The 24,791-nt window shown below is 40.7% G+C and overlaps 1 long non-coding RNA gene and 1 pseudogene across 1 annotated transcript; both read left to right on the top strand.

The window, feature by feature from the left end:
• Nucleotides 1-8,594: 8,594 nt before the first annotated feature.
• On the top strand, nucleotides 8,595-9,165 carry LOC114458903 (uncharacterized). The gene is made up of 3 exons (XR_003673174.1): nucleotides 8,595-8,684; nucleotides 8,779-8,825; nucleotides 8,940-9,165. It is a non-coding gene; the product is annotated as an uncharacterized LOC114458903 (long non-coding RNA).
• Nucleotides 9,166-14,910: 5,745 nt separating this feature from the next.
• Nucleotides 14,911-16,128, top strand: LOC114458905 (ras GTPase-activating protein-binding protein 1 pseudogene; annotated as a pseudogene).
• Nucleotides 16,129-24,791: the final 8,663 nt, after the last annotated feature.

The raw sequence follows: 24,791 nt of genomic DNA, 5'->3' as shown, positions 1-24,791 counted from the left end.
GAACTGATGCACTTCCATCATTAGATCAAAAATGTAACTGTTGTCAGAATGACAGAGATAAAGTAAATTCACTGAGTCCAAGGAGTTTGTGGGTTATTGTGTCTCTCTCAGAAGGTTTTCCCTCATTAAAGAATACTCAAGGTGCTGCTGAGTCCTTTGATGTGTGACCAGCTCCTGATGATGTCATCAGCAGAGTGTGTGATGATGTCACAGTGAAATTCACACTGACATTCCTTCTGCTGGCTCCTGATTGGTGGATGGCATGACAGGTTCTGCGTTCTTTGATATGTGTGTGTGTGGGTGGGGGGGGGGGGGGGGGGGGGGGGGGGTGTCTCAGCTATCATATCTATCTTTTATTTGTATAGCGCCAAATCATAACCAATGGTATCTCAAGACACTTTACAGTAGAGCAGTCTTAAGGACGGACTCTTCATTTTATGGATATACACATATGCATATATACGTATAAACACATACATATGTATCCCACACCCAACATGAATTCATCATGGCGGCAAGGAAAACCTTCTGTTAAGCAGCAGGAACCTTGTGTGGATCCCATTCCTATGATGAACAGCCATCCACGTTATGCTGTGTTGGGTGTGTGCAGAGGAAAGGGTGGATACCGAGTTGTTGAGACTCTGTAACTCCACACTGAGGATCCCACGGACCTGCAAGACAAAAGCCAGAAGGAGTACAGGAGCAAACACACAAGGGAAGAAGCAGACATAGAGGGAGTGTTAGAGAGAGGAATGGGACCCTCTCCGGTCCCTCTCTAACCTAAATGACCTCTCTCTTAACGCCCTCTCCAACCTCTCTCCAACCGAGCATGCCAGACACCCCCCCCCCGGCAGTCTATGCCTATTGCATCTTAACTATGAGCTATGAGCTGGTTCCTAACTAAAAGCTTTACCAAAGAGGAATGTTTTGAGCCTAACCTTAAAGGTAGAGAGGGTGTCTGCCCCCCGAACCGTGGTTGGTAGATGGTTCCAGAGAAGTGGGGCCTGATAACTGAAAGCTCTTCCTCCTATACTACTTCTAGAGACAAATGGAACAACGAGTAGTCCAGCATTTTGAGAGTGTAGTGTTCTGGGGGGATTGTATGGCACTACAAGCTCCTTGAGATAGACTGGTGCCTGTCCATTTAGGGCTTTATAAGTGAGAAGAAGAATCTTGAATTCTATTCTATATTTTATGGGAAGCCAATGCAGAGAGGCTAATACAGGAGTAATGTGATCTTTAACCTAAATTGTTCTGGGATTATTCATCAATAAATTGGTATTTGTCCTATTTGCTGATTTATTAAGATGTCAAAAAGAAGCTTCTTTACTGACAGTCATTCTAGATTTTTGGCTATTTTTGAATTTTCTTCCAGGTTTGGGAATGATTAACAGTTTAGATATTCTTTATCTGTGTTTATTGTATACATATTCATACCTTGTCCTTTCTGACTCATACACTAACATTTACAACACATGAAAGCAGGTTTATGGTCCTTGATTAATATCTGGTCAGTATGGGGTTTGAACCTATGACCTTGGTGTTATTAGCACCACGCTCTGACCAGCTGAGCTAACTGGCCTATGAAGCTGCAAAAATGTGTAAAAATATGGTTGAGTTAAAACGATCACGGTTCTAAACACCTAGAAAGTTGGCAGGTGAAAATTCAGCAGTACTCATCCCTTAGCTTAAAGCTGCAGTATGTTTTTTTTATTTTTTTTTATGTTATTTGGTCAAAAGTCCATAATCATCTTTGAGCATATTGTAATCCAAAGTGTTCTGAGTAGACAGTGAATCTCTTCTCCTTCTCCAGGCTCTGAAAATGAAGTTTATCAATACAGGATGGATGTCAGCCAATCAGAGGTCTTTCTACCAACACAGCAATCTTATGAGCTGTTTTAAGCATTACTATTGGCTGCTCGAGCTGCTCATTAAAAATCAACGTGTGTTCTTGATCTGAGAGTAGATAAAGTCCCATGGCTTTATTTTCCAGCAGAAATCTCTAACGTGACTTTTGTCAAAACAAGAGGAAAAATGAAGACTGAGGTGGAGAAGCAACAGAATAAAGGCACAAACATGTTCATGAGGAACAGAGTCACAGAGGTTCCTCTGACTCTGTGTGTGTGGTGGACTTCACTTGATCTGCTTTCAGTCCGTGCACAGTCTGACCTGAGTCAGAGAGAGAGTGATAACAAACGAGATAAATAGCTTGTAAAACTAAGAGAAACATTATCTAAGGTGGAGACAGAGAACAGACACATTTCATCTGCAGTGTGGAGTGTGTCTGCTCTGATCAGCTGCTTGTGTGAGGATCACACACACACACACACACACACACACACACACACACACACACACACACACACACACACACACACACACACACACACACACACTCTTACCGGAGATTTCACTGTACCACGGCATCGCTCAACATTACATCGATTTTTACAAGGTAAGTGCAATGAACTAAGTAATTTGTGTTTTTAAAACACTTTTTTAAAAATGAATTGGCAGGGTATCTGTCTAGCGAGAGCCATTTTATTATATTCACGCTCGTAATTACGACGCTTTTACCTGGCACAACCCCCCACTCTACCTGTTTTTCTGGGGTTGTTTCGGCACTTAAACTCGTTGTTTATAGTGCTTCAAGTCACGGCAAAGTGTTAAGATTTATTTCAATGAACGTAATGTTACAAACGGAAGAGTGTAATTTTTTTTTTTTTGGTACACGGTTACTGTTACTACTGTAACTTAGCGCGCCTACTTTAGTTCTGTTACTTTTACAACTGTCTTAAACTGTGTTCCACTTATATGTAGATTTGTGTATCAAACATTCATTCAGTCAGTCAGTCAGTCAGTCAGTCAGCTCGTAATTACGACGCTTTTACCTGGCCCAACCCCCCACTCTACCTGTTTTTCTGGGGTTGTTTTCGCACAAACTCGTTGTTTATAGTGCTTTAAGTCACGGCAAAGTGTTAAGATTTATTTTCCAGTGGTAGCTTAATTCATCAATTAACGTAATGTTACAAACGGAAGCGTGTATTATTTATTTACTGTGTTCTTAAACTGTGTTCCACTTATTTGTAGATTTGTGTATCAAACATTCATTCATTCATTCATTCATTCAGTCAGTCAGTCAGTCAGTCAGTCAGTCAGTCAGTCAGTCAGTCAATCGTTTATTAATTCATTTCCCCCTGATAGGGCAAATGTGTGTAGATAATTCAGTACTTTTTTATATTTATTTGAGGTTAGCATCTAGCTCCTCCTTTTTCTTTTAACAAGTTTGCTAATTAAAAACTTAGCTGTGTTAGGAATAACATGTTAATTCTTAGTCAGCGTGTGTACATAGTGTATGCAAATATTTACTGTTAATTAAACATTATCTGCTCATCTACTACAACTAAGCAACTGCTGAAATGCCTATTCAGTCTTTTTTATTTCTTTGTCAAACAGATGGAACCCCACTTTTTTAGACGGGCTGATGGTAGCTTAAAAATATCTGACTCCTTTGAGGCAATGGAAATAAAAAAGGCTAATAAGGGAAAGCCATGGATGTGACCCTTGTCCCCGGAGGCTGTGATGGATAAGGCTCGAAGCAACCTGCTGGAGCACAAAGGAGATCCATCCAACATGTAACCCAGGTAGAAAAACACACCCATTAGTTTAAGTTAATAACATAATATTTATTTCATTAGTTTTGTTTGTATATGTTCAGCAAAGTTTAAATTTCCTATTGCACTTGAATGCATCACTCAGTTCACATGACCGCACGCGGAAGATACAGAGCCTTCAACAGCCAATCAGAGGCTACGCAGGTCACGTCCAGCTTGTCAGCTCAGAGGTGAGGCGCATGCGTGTAGTTCTCCCGGTCTTTTTCCAACCGCGGACACTAGAGTGAAAGCAGCCACGCAGCGGAGGAGGAGAAAAGACGGAAAGAGGAGAAAAGACGGAAAGAGGAGAAAACACGCAAGTTAAACAGAGAGAGGATAGAGAGAGTGTCAGTGCACTTACCTACTGGAAGCCTGGAGCCAAGACCAGACGAAGGAGAGAAGGAAAACGTCGGTAAGACGAGTCAATGGGATGAAAGGAGAGCTTACTGACACTTAGTATTATCGTCCAATGCCCATGTTAGCTTTGTGTCTCGCAGGCTAAAGCCACGTGCCTTCCCTGCAGCAGCTGTTGTGAGCCCCGACAATGTGCGCAACTTAGAAAGATAGATCAATGGTGAGAAACATGGCTCTGTGGCTGCTCTGGTGCTATTTTTTTCTGTTGGTTCTGTGTACTAAAAGGAAGTAGTAGCACTATAAAAGTCTTTAAGATGAATAATGATGCAGTGTTCTACATATGTGTATACTGAGTTTATTATTTTATGCTGATATATATATATATATATATATATATATATATATATATATATATATATATATATATATATATTAAAAAGTGTTAAAGTTATAAAAAGTATTTTAGTAAATAATTTTAGAGTGAAATTATATTTTATTTTTTAAATACGAAGTGTTGAATTACTTTATTTTACCTCAACTGTGAGTTTAAGTATGTTAAAGGGTGAGTGTGGTGCAGTTCCCCTCACACTAGTAGGCCTATAGTGTGGGAGAAATTAAGCACAATACTTTAATACCTCTGAACTACTTTTTTTATACTGTTTCATGTATATATATATGTTAATCTGATTTTGATATGTTAGGATATTTTGAATGTAAAAATGGTTACTTACCATAGTTATTACTACAATGCTGTTCACATAAGCAGTTAGATATGAGAAATTGAATGTTGTACAACAAAACCTGAAAGAAAACTGAAAAATTATTATTTTATATAATTGAAGATCTGTGTGGAGTCTGATGCACTATTTAGCATTTTTGACATTTACACTTTAATTGATGCATCAGAGTTTATTTTAATAGATATGACCTTATTTTTAGGTCAGGTTTTTTTGAGTGGACGAGAAAGTTCAAGGACCAGGAAGAGATCTCGGTTGAGACTGATGGCGAGCTAGGAACCTGGAAGAGGAGACACCGACGAGGAGATCTACACGTACACACACGCACATACACACACATCACACTTCAAGGAAATTTTAAGAACAGGTGCACCTGCAACAATTTTCATTTTTAAGGGCCCAATGGACAATTCTTATTTTTTGTTCAGTGTGCACACTTTTTTTTTTTTTCTTTTGTTTGGTATCTGAATCATTGTAACAATACACGAGTTGCTACTCAACAGTTATTCTTTGTTTGACTCATTATTGCTGCTCATCCATATAGCTCCTAACGAATCTGGGTTTTCTGATAACTAGTCCAACTTGATATTACACTGTAATAACTTTTATCATCGATAAATTTGGTTACAAACAGAAAACACTTACTGGGTTTCTTTGAAATCCAGTTTGGTGTTTTCCGCGGACAGACCTTCAAGTGGGTGCTGGAGAATGCTCTCGGGTATGCTGCTTACCTTGTGGCTGCTATGAGGAGGGATCCCACAGGAGGCAGCAAGGATTCAACAGATCATGCCCACAATAAGCAGTGTTTCAGGGAGTATGTGGAGCTCTTTCCTTCAGGCAATATTGCTGTTGCTATGAAGGAAGAGCAGTATGTTGAGAAAAAGTCTCAGCAGACAGTCACCACACAACAGAGCTCTATTCAGAGTAAAGGATCACAGCCTTCTCCTAAGAAATGCTCCTCTGTTGCCTCCCTGTCCTCCCTCTTGGTCAGGAAAGGCGAGCAAAACTTAACCAAGATGGTGAAAAGGCTGGTGTCTCCAATGAAAGTCAGACCATGTAAGGAAACATGTGATTACATGTTACATACATACATACATTCATTTATTATTTGTCTGCCATTCAGTAGTTGTGATGCTTTTTCTTTTTCTTTTTTTGGTAGCTTTGACGCATGCACGTACGCAGCCCTCGTCCACCATCAGTAGCCCCACCGCTTCAACTCCTCCCGCCTCTGTACCCTCATCGTCCTTTGTGGAGGAAACTCCATCCACCTCTGCAGTCCCGGGACCCTCCTCTGCCCCTGGACGCTCCTCATCTGCCCCCGGCAAACCTGTGTCTGAGTCTGATGACATCATTTTGCTGGCAGAGGTCTTAAGATGGGAAGAGGCCCAAACGACAAGTTAGTCAACATTACATTATTTTTTTTTTTAAATGTCAGTCTTTGATCATTGATTTTATTTATTCATTTAGTTTTTGCATTTACATTATAAATGAAAAAAAAAAGGTATATTATGTACCTCCTTTGTATTTATGTCTTTTGCATTCATATGTTATTTCAGAAGCTTTCAAATATTTTGTTTATGTTGATATTTGCTTTTAATTTTCCATCTATGTTTTTTGCATTTTTTTGTGCGTGTTTTAGCACAGAGAGTCTGTCTTCCAGCTGGCTGGATAAAGACGCTCCCTGAAGTCGACCAGAAGTGGATGTCAAAGGCTCTGTTCAAGTGGACAGCACAGGGACACCCGGAGTTGGACTTTAACAGAGTGGACAAACTTTGGTGGTATCCTCCACAGGTGCCATTGCAGGCCAAAAATGTCCCTCGGCTGGAGAACTACTTTAGCCATCCTCTGTTCCTCTGGATGCCTCGAAAGCTTTGGCAAGTAAAGCTGATGTGTCCTCACTCAGATTGTCACAAAGAGCTCCTGTATTCAGCTGGTCTGCATCAGAAGATCAGACAGGTGGTGAGTTTAGGCACCATCTATTTTATGGCATCTGAATATCTTGCCTGCAATAGATGCAAGAGCAAGGTCATCAGCTGGAGCCATGGAATCATTTCACAGCTTGATGTTGGCCACAGGATGCAGTTTCCATCCATTTTAACATCCAAACTTGCTTGTGATATGGAGTTTGTGAGTTTGATGCCTGGGAAACAGCAGCAGTCAGATTCAGAGGAAGCTGCAGGAGCGTCACTCTGAAATCTGGCTGCAGAAGACGGTGCAGTACCTGACAGACTGCAGAGGAGTGAAGAGTGCCATGGAGAAGGGTCTGATTAGTCCTGTGACATTTCCACCCACACCTGCAATGCTTACTGTTCCTAAACACAGGTGGCTGATGCAGGTGTACGCCCAGGATGTTCTTCAGAGGCTGGAAGAAATTAAAGCAGCCATCACGTCCCAACTTGGCCGCATTTTAAAGACAAAGACTGCTGTGGCAACAGCTTTCTTAGGAGAATGTTCGAAGAATGGAAACATCTGAACATCCGGCTCGACATTTGGCACTTTATGAGGAGGTTTTCAGTTGGCTGCACAACTGATTCCCACCAGCTGTATGCCACTTTCATGGGTCGCCTCAGCCACTGCATCTTCATGTGGGATGAAGACAACCTGAAGGCCCTGAAAATAGCAAAGCAGTCAGAGCGAGAAGCTAAAGGCCGAACTCCATCTGAGGCAGATGTACTCCGGTCTATCAGCCAAAGTGAGCTTGCCCTGCACTGCAAGAGGACCACCCGCGGTGTTCGGGAGAAACAGGTTCTCATTGAAAGGCTCATCCAGGGCTTGGATGGTGACAACGGTCGTGACACTCTGGGAGTCCCACTGATTAACTCAGCAAGAATGAGTGAAATCGTTAAATCCCAGAAGAAACATGTCACCTGCATCCAGGATCCACAAGGGATCCAGCTTTACCTGCAGACGGGAAATGTCCTGAAGGGAGGTCACCATCTGCCCACCTACCGCTGTGCCCGAGGTTCTACGTCACTGGAGTCTTTTCATCTTCACCTGAACCGTTTTCATCCCTGGTAAACATTGTCATACTTTATTTGTTTTTGTTTTTCTTACAAAAGTATTTTGTCACTACACTGAAATATAACATGACGGATCCTAAAGAATCAGATTAATTGCAAGTCTTCTAATGATTATAAACAGAAATATGTTGTTGGAACAATATGTATGATGAATATTTTTTTATTCTCTGTTTTCTGAATTACTTTATAGGGACCCTGGCATGTGATGTCTTCTTCCAGGCCTATCTTTTGGATGGGCTATCAAGGTGGAATGAGGACCGGGCTGTGGCAGCATCAAAGGATGAGCAGTCGTGCTCATACAACCATCTGCTCCGTCATGCTGCTAACACCCTAGCAGAGGAGGTTCTGGGCGAAAAGATCATCCCTAATGTTGGGCCAAGACAATACACAGGTTGATTATTGTTATATGATTGTTTGTTTTTGATTTCTTCAACTTATGCTTTCATCTAATGTTTAACTTTTTTGTGTTCTTGTTTGTGCTTTTTCTTTTCTTTTCTTTTTTTGTCTTGTTTTGTTAAATCATCATTTTGAAGGTGAGCTTATAGGTGTGGAATACCTCTATCAGCAAACTGGCAAAGATCTGCAGGACTACAAAGTGGTCATTGAAGAGTCTGAGACCACTGAAGTTGAGATAGATGAGGGCTTCACAGGACCTGAAGAATTTCAGGACATGACAGTACCCACACTAGAGGCAGAGCAAGCACTTCTCGCCTCACAAGCATCTGCAGCTGTTCCTGGTTCCTCAGCACCTCCATCTCCTCAGGCTACTGCCTTTGTGCCTCCCATTCCCCCCGGTATCCCTCTGTTGCCAGTGACTCAGTCACATGTCACCTCATCATCAGCTTCTGCAGCTCCTTCACCTGCTGTGACCGCTCTGCTCCCCCATTCCACACAAACAGTTTCTCCTGCAGAACAGTCTAGTGAGTTTTACACAACTGTTTCTAAAATCTCACATTTTGCTTATTTTTTTAAATTTAAAATGTTTTACTCTAAATACTTGTCTTTTTCTTTTAGCATCAGCGCCATCTACTGATCCATCTCCACACTCCTCCTCATGCCATGTAAGATGTTGTTTACCTTAAAGAAGAAAAAAAAGAAAAGTTGCAATAGCTTGGATTGATGAGTGTGCACTGCTGTCATCAGTGGTTCTTTTTTCTTGTTTTTGTTTTTGTTAGGATTGGGTTGGCCCTGATAACATTGAAGGGTATGGCGCAGTGCAGGATCTGGCTGATTACTTGGCTGGACTAAGAGACCACCGTCTTGCGCTGACTCAGGAGGAATGTAGTCAGGTCATTGCTCTGTAGCAGGAACTGGGGGAGTATGACAAAAAAAAAACTGTCTACCCAGCTCGACACCAGACCAGCCTGAGCAAGGGACGATTCCGGGCTATGAAGAAGATTGTGGCTCCAGGTGTGGAGAGCACCAAAAGGTGAATTAAACTAGGAAAACACAATATCTGGGTTATGTAAAAAAAAGTTAAATATAATGTAAGTCACACATTATTGTAATGTTTTTAAAGCATACATTATTTTCTCACAGTCCTGCACAGTGGCCCGACTGCAACAGAGTGGTTGAGGTGATCTTTGTCAAGCTTTTTGCCATCTACCCGAGCACTGTGCGCTGTGAGGGAAAGAAGCTGTCAAGATACACTGTGGTGATACGCGCGTACAAAAACATCAGGGAGTGCGTAGTCACAAACGCCAGGCTGATGAGCGAGACCACTATACAGCTGCCTGAAGTAAATGCTGCAACAGTTTCACAGTGGTGAGTGGGATTTATATAAATATACATATTTTATGTAGAGCTGATTTTGTTGACCACTAATTATGAGACTTTTTTTTGTTGTTTATGAAACTTTATTACATATTCCAGATTAAGGCCTCGGGGACATATTTGTCTTATGTAAATCACATCAAAAGCAAGATTACATTTTTTTGTGCATTTTACAATGTAGAAACTTTTGTTTTCATATAAATTAGTTTGTGTTTTCATAGGTACTGCAGGCGGTGCAAGGCACAGGAGCAGGATATTTTAAAGCAGGGTCTTCCAGCTTTACAGGCCCCAATGGCAGCTCCATCAAGACTTCCACCTGCCCTGCAGAAAGGACATACTTTTACATTTGGCTCTTTAGCTCAGCCTCATCCTTTTGTGCTGCCACCGAACACTGCTGGGCAGGCACAACTTAAAGGAAGACCATCATCTCAGCCACCACCACCACCACCACAGACATTGCTCTTTTTTCATCCTGTTCCACCTGCCCCTCCAAAACCCTTAATTACTTCCCCTCTAACATTTCAGACACAGGTAACACCTCAAGCAGTTCCCTACACCACACAGCAGTATAGGAAAAGACAAATGGAGGCAGAGCAGTCAGGTATTTTTAAAAGAAAATACACCAAAAAGAAAGACACTATAGTTTGCAGCAAGTGCAGAAAGGACAGGAACCCTCCTACACATCGCCAGTATTTTGGCAACTGGTTTTGCAAAGAGACTGAGACTCAGTCCTATGATGAGTGGAGGGCTTTACTGGAGGAGCGCAATTATGGCAAAAAGTAAATAAAGTGGGAAATGAGGAACCTCTTTCCTCCACTCTCATCACAGGGCTGAATTTGCTATTTGTAAAATAGTTTGTAAATTTGTAAATAACTGTAAATAATAGATATTTTTAAGTTTTTTAAAAAAGTATATTTTTCAAGTATTTAATATCTGTTTGTTGTTGGGAATTTTTCTATTTTATACTTGTTGGGGGTGGGAGGTGGTGGTGATATTATTTATAGTTATTATTAGGGTCCGATGTCCCAGAATGGGACAGAGGAACCTATTGTTTTTTGTTATTGTGATTTGTGAATGGTTGTTTTCTCTGTATTAAAGACATTACATTTTTTTTAACAATTTCCTTTTTTAATCTGAACAGTTTCAATGGACAAGAGTAAGTCTGAGGGATGAATATAGTTTATATATATATACATATAAATCTAAAATATATATATATAAATCTAAAATATATATATATATATATATATATATATATATATATATATATATATATATATATATATATATATATATATATATATAAATCTAATATATATATATATATATATAAACTATATTCATCCCTCAGACTTACTCTTGTCCATTGAAATTGTTCATTGAAAAAACACCATCTTAACCAATGTATATACTAGAAAACAGCTTTTAATTAGATGTTACTGCACAGCATGTGATTTGTCTGTGTCTGTATGTGCATGTCTGGTGATCTCTGGTTAATTATGTTTGTATGATAGTTTTGCATAAACGTACAGTCTGCTGATGGCTTCGTGATGTCCAGTTATGAATGCAGACTTATTTTAGTTTTATTTATTTACAGTGATGTACAGGTGACCAGGGACTGTATATGTGATAACCTGGGATTAAGCAGGATCGAACCCGGTATCTACGGTATTGTTTTCAGATTTATGGTAGCCTTATCTAGTCAGCGGTTAGAGCACTGGTCTCGTAAACCAGGGGTCGTGAGTTCAATTCTCAATGAGGCCTTCACTCACTATTACATACAGGGGGTGTGGCTAATGGTTTTGTTCACACCCTTTAACTGCTCTAGGATTGGTTTGAATGGAAAGCGTTCCTGGTTTGTGAAGTCTACAGAGGACCAGGGAAGTGAGCTGAAGCGTCTCCATGGTAACTCCCAGCTGTGACAGCAGGGGGCTTGGTCTCCTTCATTACCTGCTGCACATATCTGACCAAAGGCCTCACGTCTGTGGAGTGTTTCTCCATCATCTTCATTATCACACACTTCTGTGGTCACTGGTTCCACCACGTGGAAGTTGACTTTTATTCTGAAGGATAGGACACACAGCACACACAGCTGTTCTTACTGAGCTGCAGGGTTGGCCTCAATTACATTTTTCACTTAGAATTGAATTGTAATTGAAAATGTAATGTTAATATTTTTTTATCCTCAGAAACTCAATTACAATTATGTTCTTAATTACTAATGTTTAATTACAATTAATCACAATTACTGAACCTAAATTAAATAACTTAATAAAAGTTAACCATCTTGTGGTAGCTTTCTGTTAGCATTTAATGCTAACGAGTCCTAAATCAGTTGTAAAATACACTAACAACAAATGTTTAACATCTAATGTATTTCCTATCTATTGGTTTCCTTGTTAGGATTCATAATTAATGATACTATAGGTATTAATATTTATGGTATGGAAGTAAGAGCATTTTTTGTGTCCCTATAACTCCAAATTTAATAGATTTTAAATGGTAAAGTGTGGGAAAATATTATATGAAACATATTTTAATAATTATTAACTACATACAGTATATGTAGAACTGTACATAGAACTGTAACATGATTCCCTAGTTTAGTACTAAATTATAATATTTTATAACATTTTCATGGCAATTACAATGTCAATTATCTCAACTTTACAGTTACAATTATAATTAAAGCCACGAGCGGCGTCATAGGGTCCGATGAAGCGGCCGGGGGCGGTAACCCACGGTCACGTATACCACTGTTGGGGATTTCGGAACTGGCCTGAGTAAATTTGGTGTAAAAACAACTGAGATATTGCATTTACCAAGAAATGGCGAAAGATTTTCCTGTCATTTTAGGCCCCTCCCACTGATGACAGTTTTTTTTCAGGATTGGTGATGAAGAAGAGGAGTGATAATGAATAGTTGAAATACATGGACTTGCATATATTGATAATTGATGAAATTTCCATGGTGGATCATAAATTGTTATGCTACATTCATGGTAGGTTGAGGCAGATAAAGCAAACGGGTGACTTTTCTTCCTTTGGCAACGTGAGTATTATTGCTGTGGGTGATTTCTATCAGTTGCCTCCCGTTAAAGGGAAACCTCTCTATGTTGAGGGTATCGGGGTTCACCTGTGGTCTGTGTTTCAGGTAGTTGAGTTAGAGGAAATAGTGAGACAGAAGGACAGAGTGTTTGCTGAGTTGTTAACAGGATCAGAACTCATGCAAAGGGAGCGAAAATGCTGGCTAGTGATGTTGAGACACTGAAGCATTGTGAAACTGGTGAAGTTAGTTCAGGTTTACACATATTCCCTACAAATAGTCAAGTAAGTGAGCACAATTGTGGTGAATTGTTGAGGATTTGTCCAGAACATGTGAAAATTGTAGCGCAGGACTTCAAAAATAGTAAGAAAACAGGGAAGCTTGAATTAATTGAGGGGCACCATTCCAAAACATCGGAAACCTCTTTGGTTGTAAATGGCATTTGTGGTGAAGTAACACACATAGAGAGGGACGGTGAGAAGACGTTTCCGAGTAAAGTGTATGTGAAGTTTGATGACACTGTGGTTGGTGCACAGAGGAGGAAACGGTCAGTCAACCCTTATAGGGATTTGGCTGACTCCACTGAGATTGGCCCAGACGAGGACAGAGTGTCCAGGAAGGGTGGGATGCAGAGGCAATTTCCACTGAAGCTTGCTTGGGCTTGTACGGTCCATAAGGTGCAAGGACTTACTGTGGACAGCGCTGTCGTGGGTCTAGTTAAGACATTTGCAGCAGGACAGGCATACGTGGCATTGAGCAGAGTGAAGAGTTTGGCTGGGTTGATTCTCCAAGATTTTGAGGAAAAATATGTGTATTGTAGGCACGGCATTAAGGAGGCACTTCAAAAAATGCCTCCGTTCTTGGTGAAAAGTAAGAAGGAATTAAAACCAGTCGTTTTCTCTATGTTTTTGATGAATGTGCAGAGCTTGGCTCTCCATGTTTCACACTTGGCCTTACGCACACAGCATTTGCATTGTGACTGCATTGCTGTAACTGAAACATGGCTCCCTAATACGGATGCACTGGATATGGTAAAGATTGATGGTTACAGTTTCCATAACAGTCCGCGGAGTTTAGCGTACTCCGGCAGGAACACAGTATTTAGAGCTTTGCAAGCCCAGCAACATGGTGGTGTTGGCATTTTCAGTTCATTAAATGTGGCATTTGAGGTGGTGAAATTGCCAGATGTTGATTTGGAGTGTGGTACCTTAAAATATTTATCCTGGGACATTTTAATGGCAGTTGTTTATAGACCTCCATCATATCCAATGTCTTTGTTTAAGGAGCAACTTGGCAAACTACTTGATTGGTTAGAACCACTAAGTAGCACGGTTGCTGTCATGGGAGATTTTAATGATGACATTTTGAGGTCATCTTCCATCTGTAAATTTGTGGAAGATAAAGGGTTTGTGCAGCTAATCACACAAGCCACCACTGAGCGAGGCACATTGATTGACCACATGTATGTGAAAACATCACGTTTTGAAGAAGAGTCAGTAGTGTTGCCTACGTACTTCAGTGATCATGAGGGGATTGTTTGTTGGTTTAGAGAAAAGTCATCCCAGGAACATGAAAAGTGTTTGTAAAAGGTCAGAGTTTCCAGGTAGGGTTTGTTGCCATTTTTGATCTGATGCAGGGACTGTTGTTGTTGTTGTTGTTGTTGTTGTTGTTGTTGTTGTTGTTGCAGTGGTAAGGAAATAATTTTGTTGGTAGATTTGTTGCCGTTTTGATCTGATGTAGGGACAGTAGCTGTTGTTGTCGTAAGAATAGATGTTTGTTGGTAGGGTTGTTTCCATGCAGGCAGACCAGCTAATACTGTATCGTGTTGTTTTGCATTCTGTACCTTCTGCTCACCCTTCTCTTTCTTTTGTGTTTCAGGTGTCTTAAAGCTGTCCATAAGAGTCAGGGTTGTGTTAAATGTTAATGCCATTGATATTTAAATAATTCCATATTCATTTCGAGGGGTGTGATTTTGTTTTTGTTACTGCTCCTATTATTTTGAATTACCTGTAGGGAAAAAATAATTTCCCTAATAGTGCTGGGGGAAGTGAGTAGGGAACTTTATATGCAATGCCAATTGTCAGTTTTTGTCAGTTTTATGTTATATTGTATGCCAAATTGGATGCGTTTTTGCAAAATTTAACAGTGGTTGTAATTTATAATGTGAAACAGTTTGATTCGTTATTTCTCTACATCCATAAACTTTAATATGATAAATAATACATCATTTGGAATATCAACATTTGGCTAAATTACAGCATGATATCAAAATTGGCATTATATGAATCGGCAATTGTCGATTTGGACCGTATACTTTGGACCATCGTCAAGAGCGCACAGCCCGTTGACTTCAGCTGATCAAAGAAATTGTGATGGAGAAGCCAAGTGCCCAGGTGGTCGGGCGAGTGTTTGTCCGACAGTATTACACCGTACTGAACAAGGAGCCCGAGAACCTGCACAGGTTCTATGGGAAGGACTCGTTGTACGTTCACGGAGGTTTGGACTCCAAAGGCAAACCAGCAGGGGCTGTTTACGGAAATTTGGAGATCCAGAAGCGGGTGATGGAGCTGAGTTTCAGGGACTGTCACACTGAGATTTGTCACATGGATGCTCACTCCATGCTGAACGAGGGCGTGGTGGTGCAGGTGATGGGGGAGCTGTCTAACAACATGCAGCCCATGAGGAGGTTTGCGCAGACCTTCGTCCTGGCTCCGGAGGGAACCATCGCAAACAAATTCTATATCCACAATGATGTCTTCATGTACCAGGATGAGGTCTTTCAGGACTCGGACTCTGAACCTCCTGAAGAGTCTGAGGAGGACGTGGAGGAGCTGGAGGACATAACAGAAAAAAGCTCCTCAGACCTCCCGGAGCCCACCCCTGAGAATAACAGGTCGTTCTCCTGGGCGTACGTTACCAGTAAGTACCTCCCACCCTGTGGAGCCGTCCCAGTGTCAAGAATCCCCCCCCACAAGGTTAAAGTCCCGCTCACAACACAGCCCAGAGTGCAGGTAAAGTGTGAGTCTCAGAGCTCCACACAGGGACCTCAGAGACCTAAGGGTCGAAGGATTGTTCGTTATCCTGACGCTCATCAGCTGTTCGTAGGAAATATTCCTCACGACGTGGAAAAGACTGAACTGATGGAGTTCTTTGAACAGTTTGGCTCAGTCCTGGATTTCAAGATCATCTGCAGAGGAAAACATCCAAACTTTGGTTTCGTGGTGTTTAATGATTCTGAGCCGGTCCAGAAGATCCTCAGCAGCAGACCTATTGAGTTGTTTGACAACGTGCGTCTGAATGTCCAGAAGAAAAAGACGCGTTCGCCGCGTGAAGTTGAGCGCAGAGATGCTCGTCCTCGCCGTAGAGCTCCCAGAGGGGGCGGAGTCAGAGGCCCCTCATCCCGAGGGGGTGGAACCAACAAACCCAGCCTTGGCTCTGGGTGTGGGGTGGTGGCCTAGTGAGCATTTCTCTGCCCCCAGGCAGTGAGACCACGCCCCCTCCTTAAGCCCCACCCACTGTGTATCTGGACGTTTGCATCACTCTGAACTCGAATCGATCTAAAGATTAAAATATTGGTTGAAAACTACTTGAACTGTGGTCTGTGGTCAATAAAGTTTGAATAAAAACTAACAAATCGTAACATTGCCTGGCAACCCTTTTCAGAGGGTTGAATTAAAGATCCAAACAATAATAATTGTAGGAGCCATGATTCATTTCTGAGCTACCTCAGTATAATATGTTTAGCATCTACCTAACCCGTAGATGGGCGGGTCATGCAGGTTATTTATGTTGCCATGGTGATTGCACAGGTGTGGTCAATCAGGGAGAAACAAACAGTTTTTCGACTACCCCAGAGGTTTATTCCATAAAACAGGTTATGTTCAAACTCTGAGTATGTTCAGGCTGAAATGAGGGAAACTCTGAGTATCTCATTCCTAAACGCGAGGTATGTTATTCTCTGAGTATGTTACCATAGCAACATTGTTCATGAACTAAACCTGGTCGCTGGCAGGTTTTATCAAAAAAACCCTGGGTTTCTACCTGGCTCCGCCCACCTGAACACCGTTTCTGAACACTTTAATGAACCCTAACACTTTTCTCTGAAACACATTAGTAACATCACACACCACAGACGTGTTCACATCATTACTAATGTTGTGTTGCTTTCCTTTTTTTTTATTTGTGCAAACGGTAGTTTTCTTTATAACATTGTAGATGTAGATCATTAGGTTGAGGTTGATCTGCATTAAAACATCTACTGACGTCTGTAGTAAAGTTCTCTGAATACAAACCTGTGGATAATATAAAGGAGGAGATGATCATTTAAATAAATCCACTTTTAAGGCTCGATTATTGTTTTAAATTGTTATACAGTTAAATCTGTAGATCATACATCTTTGAAGGTATGATGGCGCAGTGAAGTGTGACGCTGCTCTTGGAAGTGAAAGGTCGTGGGTTCGCGTCCGGCTTCTGTGGTTTTTTTATGACATTTTTTAGGACGTCGAGATGACTCTGGCGACAATATTACATTAATAATCAATATAAATGATGCAATATCAAGCGGCATTTACTGTCTTAATATCCAGTGTAACAGGAGGACTCTCTATGCAGACATCCTATGCTGCTGACACGTCTCCTCACACACATTTTATTCATATTATTCATCGCTCGTCACATCACTGAAGCAATAAAGTGATGAAGTGACCAAAAAGTGTGACTAATTACTGGTGATTTAAGCCACTATAGTCACTGAAGACTGAACACACCTTTAGAACAGGCTCATATTCCTCAAACACCGACTTGTTTCACCCATTGGGGTGAATAAATCACAATTTTCTGGGTGGTTGTCATGGCAGCTCATGTCATCTGTGATCCATTGATGATGGCTTTTTATCGCGCGCGTGCACGTCAGTAACCCAAGGTTTACATACTCAGGGTTGATTAACCCACTTCATACCAGCTGTAATGGAATCTGATACCCAGAGTTTCCCATCGTTGGGTATGAGGAAGCCTACGTGTGGGGACTGGGACCTGTTTAAGCTGGCCAGGAACAATCTGACCAGGGAGATCAGAGTAGCCAAGAGGTGCTACACTGAGAAGCTAAAACAAAGCTTCTCAAACAAAGAGCCTTTGGAAGTGTGGAAAGGCCTGCGTGAAGTCACTAACTACAGGAAACCTTCCCCCACCCTACAGGTAACAATAGACTGGCTGAAGACCTGAAAAGCTTCTACTGCAGGTTTTCACACCCACCCCCCAGCTCATCAGCATCAGCCAATCATTTGAACTCTGCCCTTCCCAGTGACCTACGGTTTGTGGATTTCAGCTCTACGTTCAACACCATCATCCCAGACATCCTTCACAAGAAACTCACCCAGCTCACAGTGGGTGGGCCTCCATCTGTCAGTAGATCACAAACTTCCTGACTGACAGGAACCAGCAAGTAAGGCTGGGAAGCATCACATCCAGCACCCGATCACTCAGCATGGCGCCCCCCAGGGGTGTGTTCTCTCCCCACTTCTATTCTCCCTCAACACCAATGACTGCACGTAAGGGGACCCCTCTGTGAAACTCCTGAAGTTTGCAGGCGACACCGGGTCTCATCCGGGATGGGGACGAGTCTGCCTTCAGACGGGAGGTGGAACAGCTGGCTCTCTGGTGCAGTCAGAATCATCTGGAGCTGAATGAACCCACTCAAAACTGTCTAGATGACAGTGGATTTCAGGAGAAATCAGCCACTCACCCCAGTGAGTGGGGCATCCAAACGAACCTGACATTGCACACCCTTCAAGCAGTAGCCATGTTGAATGTGGTTTGACTGGTTATACTGTTTTTTTTTTTTTTTACTATGTTCTTAACCCATACTACTGTGTAAATTGGACTTCTAACTGGTTTTTACTGGTTTTCCCTTTCATACTGTTTTTTTTTTTTAACACATACTTTTATATAAATTGGACTTTTAACTGGTTTTATTGGTTTTCCATTTCATAATGGGTTTTTAACATACTACTATGCAAACTGGATTTCTAACTGGTTATACTGATTTTTCCTGTTCTACTGCATTATTATTGCTATTGCTAGGCTAATGCTAGTTTATGGCTATGTTAATGCTAATTCAATTAAATTCAACATTATCTATATAGCGCAAATTACAACAAGGTCATCTCAAAGTGCTTAACAAAATATAGAGTCCATAATGAGAAAGATAGAACCCAACAAGATCCACATAAACAAGCATTTAGCGACAGTGGGAAGAAACAACTTCCTTTTTTTTAACAGGCAGAAATCTCCAGTGGAACCAGGTTCAGAGGTGGCAGCCATCCACTTCAACTGGTTGGGGTTAGTGGACAGAAGGGCAAACAGAATAGGATAGAAAGATAGACCATCTGAGTGTCCCAGACTAGATGAGCCATGACCCATTGATCAGGAGCTGCCAGCTCCAGCATCAAGGCACCAATGTTATGTAATGCTACATCAATGTTAATGCTAGGTTCATGCTAATGCTAAGCTATTGTTAGCTAACGTTAATGCTAGGTAAATGCTATTACTAGGTTTAAGCTAATGCTCGGTTTAAGCTAATGCTCGTTTTAAGCTAATGCTAGGCCAATGCTACTATTACCCCAATGCTAATGGTAGGCTAATGCTATTAATAGTTAATGTTATTGCTAGGCTAATACTAATGCTAGGCTAATGCTAATGTTAGCCCAAAGCTAGGGTAATTTTAATGCTATGGTAATGCTATTGCTAGGTTAATGTTATTGCTAGGCTAATTGTAATGGTAAAACATTTGAAATTCAATACCTCAGCTGTTTTTCCACCAATCTGCCCGCAATTCCTTTAGACCAAATCCGAATCTCAAACATTGCGATACGCGACCTTGGGTTACCGACCCCGGCCACTGCTTTGGACCCTACGACGCCGCTTGCTGCTTTAATTATGTCTGTTATTTTAAGTACTGGTTACTAGGGGTGAAATAATGTACTTTATATATATATCGAAGTTTGATGCAAATCCGATTTGAATCCCAATATTGGGTCTCCTATTCACACAGGGGTTAGGAAAAAACCTATCCATTAGTGAATAGAGGGGGAAAAGCACAAATACATTGGGATGGTGCGGTCGGGCGTCATGGGGTGGTGGGCCTTCGGGGGGCATTGCTGGGTACTCGCTTTGCGGGGTCTCTTCGGGCCAAGGGTGCCTCTCCTCTTCTGGTGTGGCTGGGTGCTGGACTCGTCTTCTGGTGGTCTTGGGGATGGTCGTTGCGATTGCTCTTGAGCTCCTGTTCTTGCTGCCGGCCTGGCTGCACTTTTGAGCCTGGGTTTGCAGAGGTGGTTCTTGCACAAACATTGGTCATGGATGCACTGGCCTTGGGCAGTGGGATAAACTCGTACTGGGCTTAACCTTAGACACATTGGTTCCAAATTCCAGTTTTAGGGATAACCACTCACTCCTTCCTTCTGTTCACAGCCACCATCATTATACCTAAGCTCGGTGCTGTGTCACCACCTTACATTTCTCCACATTTGCCAGACTGACTGAACTGATTACACAACACAATACGCACAACTATAAAATGACATCTCACTCTCTCTTTAAAACAGTCAACTCTTCCCCACCTCTTTCATTTCCTACCCTGACTCCCTCTTCCCTGTTCCCTTTCCCCTCACCAAGGTGTAACACTGCCCTCACTTTTTATATTCTCCCTTTAATAAAGTGTTTCTTACCCTTCCTTAGGGAGTGCTGGTGATGGTCACAATTATACAATGAAATAAACTCATTTATCTATAAAAAAAAAAAAAAAGAAATCTCTGTCTGAGTATCTGTGGCTCAAATATATCTGCAGTACAGGGAAAGACAGAGCTGAGACTTTCAACATGGCTGCTTGGTTGAATGTGCAATGTCGGATTTGCTTGGTTGCCAACTACCGTAAAACTACACAAGAGGAAGAGTGTGTGTGTGTGTGTGTGTGTGTTCCTCAAATATCTCTACAGATCAGCTTCTATAATGGTTTAGACAGTTACTGATGATAATGGTTAAGTTATACATTAATAACAGCAGACAAATTCATCAATTCTTAATAAACTATAGTTTTCATTTGCCAATATTAAAATGAATCCTGTAGTTTTTTTTTTTTTTTTTTTTTTCTTTTGCAGTCAAGAAAAGTAAAGATCAGACTGAGCTGACAGTTTCAACATGGCTGCTGCTTGGCAAGGGTGTGCGAAGTCGGATTTGTTTGGACTGCAATGATAATGTCAATAAATTATTTCATAAATGCTTTACAAATTTCTAGTGCATCTAAACTGACTGTCGTGAATAAATTACACTAAACGAGTCTGGACCGAGTTTTTTCCGGTCTGAGGAGATCTGGATCCACAAGGACAACAATCAAGAATGGGAATAGATGGGGTTCAACTCCCTACAGTGTCCTTGTTAAAATCCAAACTATATGAAAACACAATAGTTATCACTACACATTTAACAAGACTCAACAGACTCATCCACAGGCCCAGCGACGTTGTGGGGATTAAACTGGACTCTCTGACAGTGGTGACAGAGAGGAGGAGCCTGTCCAAGGTGAAATCCATCTTGGTCAATGTGTCCCATCCACTCCATGATGTGCTGGTCAGTCACAGAAGCACCTTCAGCACCAGGCTGATCCAACCACGGTGCTCCACAGAACGCCACAGGAAATCATTCCTGCCTGTGGAGATCAAACTGTATAATTTATCTGTGGAACTTCACAGCTTGATTGTTGTAAATATCTAAATCACATTTGTATATCTGTATTATTTTTGTAAATATCTGAATCATATTGGTATATATTTGTTTATTATTATTATTATTATTATTATTATTATTATTATTATTATTATTATTATTATTATTATTATTATTATCTATCCTACTTTTTTTCTACAACTGTAATGTGTGTGTTTCTGATCCCTATTTTTAACCTATCTTTTACATAATTATACTCTTATTTATTGTTCATTCTTTCTTTTGTATTTAAGTTGTTTTTATTATTTTATTTGTGATGTGTTCTGTGGCTGTAACAAAAGCAATTTCCTCCTGGGATTAATAAATGAATTCTGATTATGATTCTGAAAATCTAAATGTCCCTGATGTGTCACCTTCATTTGGCCAACTATTAAAAAGCTACTTAACTTCCCATTTTTCTGTAGCAATACATGCTACTTACGGGCACTGCACTAGTTTATTTAATTGTAATAACAAAACATGCATTGTTGTCATAAAAACTACAGGTGGTGTTGATCTTTGACAACATGTGCAGACAAGGCAAAAAAAAAAAAAAAAAAAAAGAGCAACTGTGTCAGGAATGTCTGGCCCACAAACCATAGCCTTGCAACATTATGGCCCACAGCAAGATGTAGTTGAATAGCCCTGCACTACATACACACACACCAGTGTGCTGTCTACTCACACACTCAATAAGGCTAACAGAGTTAAGTTCATACGTATTTAATTATGAATTATTATTTTTTATTTCAAAGCATTGTTTTCCTTTCTTCTTATCTCTTCTTATTGTCAGTTACTCTTTCTCACCTTTTTACTTTATTTTACACAACATCATATTTCCAACTCCACACAAGTGTCATTTTTTTTCATTGTCAATGATTATAAATGTTCCTCATTGTGGGATTAATTATTTTATATCTTATAGTCTGTACTGTACAGACTTTATTGAGTTTAAAGCCCCCTCCACCAAAAAAACTAATGTTTTTACTGGTGGTTTATACTGAGATAAATAAAACTGTTGTGAAATGTTGAATCATATTGTGTTATTCTGTTCATCTGTACATTTCACTGCAAGTCAATACATTAATGAACAGTTGTGTGATGTGGTTTTTTCCCACAAATGAGTACACAAGTCACTTTTATTTCATAGTTATAGTTTTTATTTCATAAATCTATAAAAGTAACACTGTAAACAACAGAGGTAAAGTGTGATCTGATCATATTTGATAGTCTGCTGATTTATTTCATTGTTCCTAATAAACTATTGCCTAACTTTAACTTACTTTACGCTTTGATTAACCAAACTGTAATAGATGAGGTGTTTTATTCACATATGAAACATGTATGTTTTATCATTTCTATCATTTGTTGAACTCTACAGAAATCAACCTGCTGTGCATGTGATTGGTGCACATTTATCTCCACATCAGCAACTTCTGATTGTACTTCAGATCAGTTTTACATAAAAATATCAAAACATGTCAGGACTGTGAAACAACAACAGATTGATCACTTAAAAGTTTTTTTTTCAGGTTAGTTCACTCCACCAGCTTTCACAGTCATGACAAATCTCCAAGCATAAACAAAATAAGTAAATTGTTATAAGATTTACAGTATGTTGGCCTCACTGGAGCCAGACTTCAGGATCTGAAGAGAAAAAACACATTTCACACATTTCCTGAACCAGGGATACAGAAACACATAGATCACAGTAACCCTGTTGAAGAGAGTTGAAGTAACACAGACCTAAAACAAAAATGTAAGATGATAGACTTTTCTCTCCAAACCCTGTTGTAAGTAAAGCAAGGTAAAATGGAGTTAAACACATTAGAAACACAACAACCACTACACCCAGAGCTCTAGCAGCTTTCAGCTCTGACCTGTTAACCTTCAGTGAACTCTGAAGTGTCACCACTGTAACATGAGAGCACATGGCCTGGGCCTGAGACACAGCCACCATAAACACTCTCACATACAGAACCAATATGATGCTGAATGGAATGATGAAAGAGAAAATTAGATCAATAACTCCAGCAAAAGGAGGTAAATAAACTGCACATTCTCCAGCACAGTAATCAAACCCACCTGGATGTTCAATGTTATCTTTGAGCATCACAGTATGAAAGACAGTAGAACAGAGCCAACATAGGACAATGCATATCTTAGCTCTGTTTTTAGTGACTTTAGTTTGATAGTGCATTGGATCACAAACAACCACATAACGATCAACTGATATCAACACAACAGTTCCTATTGAAGCAGCGGTGCTAATATAACTGAAAACCGTACGGAAAACACACCAGCCTGCACCTAAAAACCAGCATCCATCAATAAGGAAAATCATAAAAACCCAGACGAACCCGACAGAGAAATCTGACACAGCCAGAGAGAGGAGGAGGAAGTTGGTGGGAGTGTGCAGCTTCCTGGAGGAGTTAGAGAGAAACACACTGATATCATTATATGATACAACAATTATCATCAAAGCAGAAAACAGCAGGAGTCTAACAACATAACAAGTCATAAAACCACAGAACATGTCAATACCTGAAGTGTGAGATGGAGATGATGACCAGCAGGTTGAGAGTCACAGTGAGCACAGAGATGGAGGACAGGATGATGTGAAGGAGCACAGACACTGAGTGAGAACGCACGATCCTCCTGCATGAAGAGTTTCCCAGGTGTGGATAGCAGAGCTCAGCTTCATCAGGTGTGCTCATAGTGAGGAGAAGAAGATGATGAGCTCTGCATCGTTCTGCCTCAGCCTCTCTGATGAACAACTGATATATTATTCCTGCTCCAACACAGGGATGTGGAGACTGGACCTGAGGACTGGACCTCCCTCAGACACCGTCTGATTGACACATTATTATTCTACTCCTACATGATGCAACACTAAACAATTCTGACCTTTTTCCTTTCGTTCTGAATTCTATCAGCTTAGTAAACTCCATACTCAGCATTTATTAAAAACACTCAGTGCTGAGATCTGATTCTTATTCTCATACATTATATTAATAATCCTTTCATAGGAGTGCTGTAAACATAGTAGAAGAATTAGCGAAGCTGAACACCTGTGACTCATTTTCCATTTATTCGGATTATATTTATTTTCACATTAATTTTAAACCTTTTTACTGGGATCCACAATTAGGGCCCGAGCACAACAGTGCATCGGACCCTATTGTGATGCACCTCGTTTTTATTATTATTAATATTCTTCTTCTTACTAAAACATTATCATATTTTTGAGGACCTACACACATTAAAAATCACAGAGTGCTGGGTGGGTTCATAAATTTAGGCCCATCAGGTAGGAGTCCGGTTCCTCTGTTGATGGCTGGACCACCATGTAGGACACAATTACATTGGGGTGGTGTGGTCAAGCGTGGTGGGGCGATGGGCTTTTGCGAGGCATTCGGGGTCATTGCTGGGTTTACCCAGGGTATGTGGAGGTG

Source organism: Gouania willdenowi, unplaced genomic scaffold (genome assembly GCF_900634775.1).
Source record: "Gouania willdenowi unplaced genomic scaffold, fGouWil2.1 scaffold_209_arrow_ctg1, whole genome shotgun sequence".
NCBI lineage: Eukaryota > Metazoa > Chordata > Actinopteri > Blenniiformes > Gobiesocidae > Gouania > Gouania willdenowi.
This window is presented reverse-complemented; position numbering and strand designations above follow the sequence as displayed.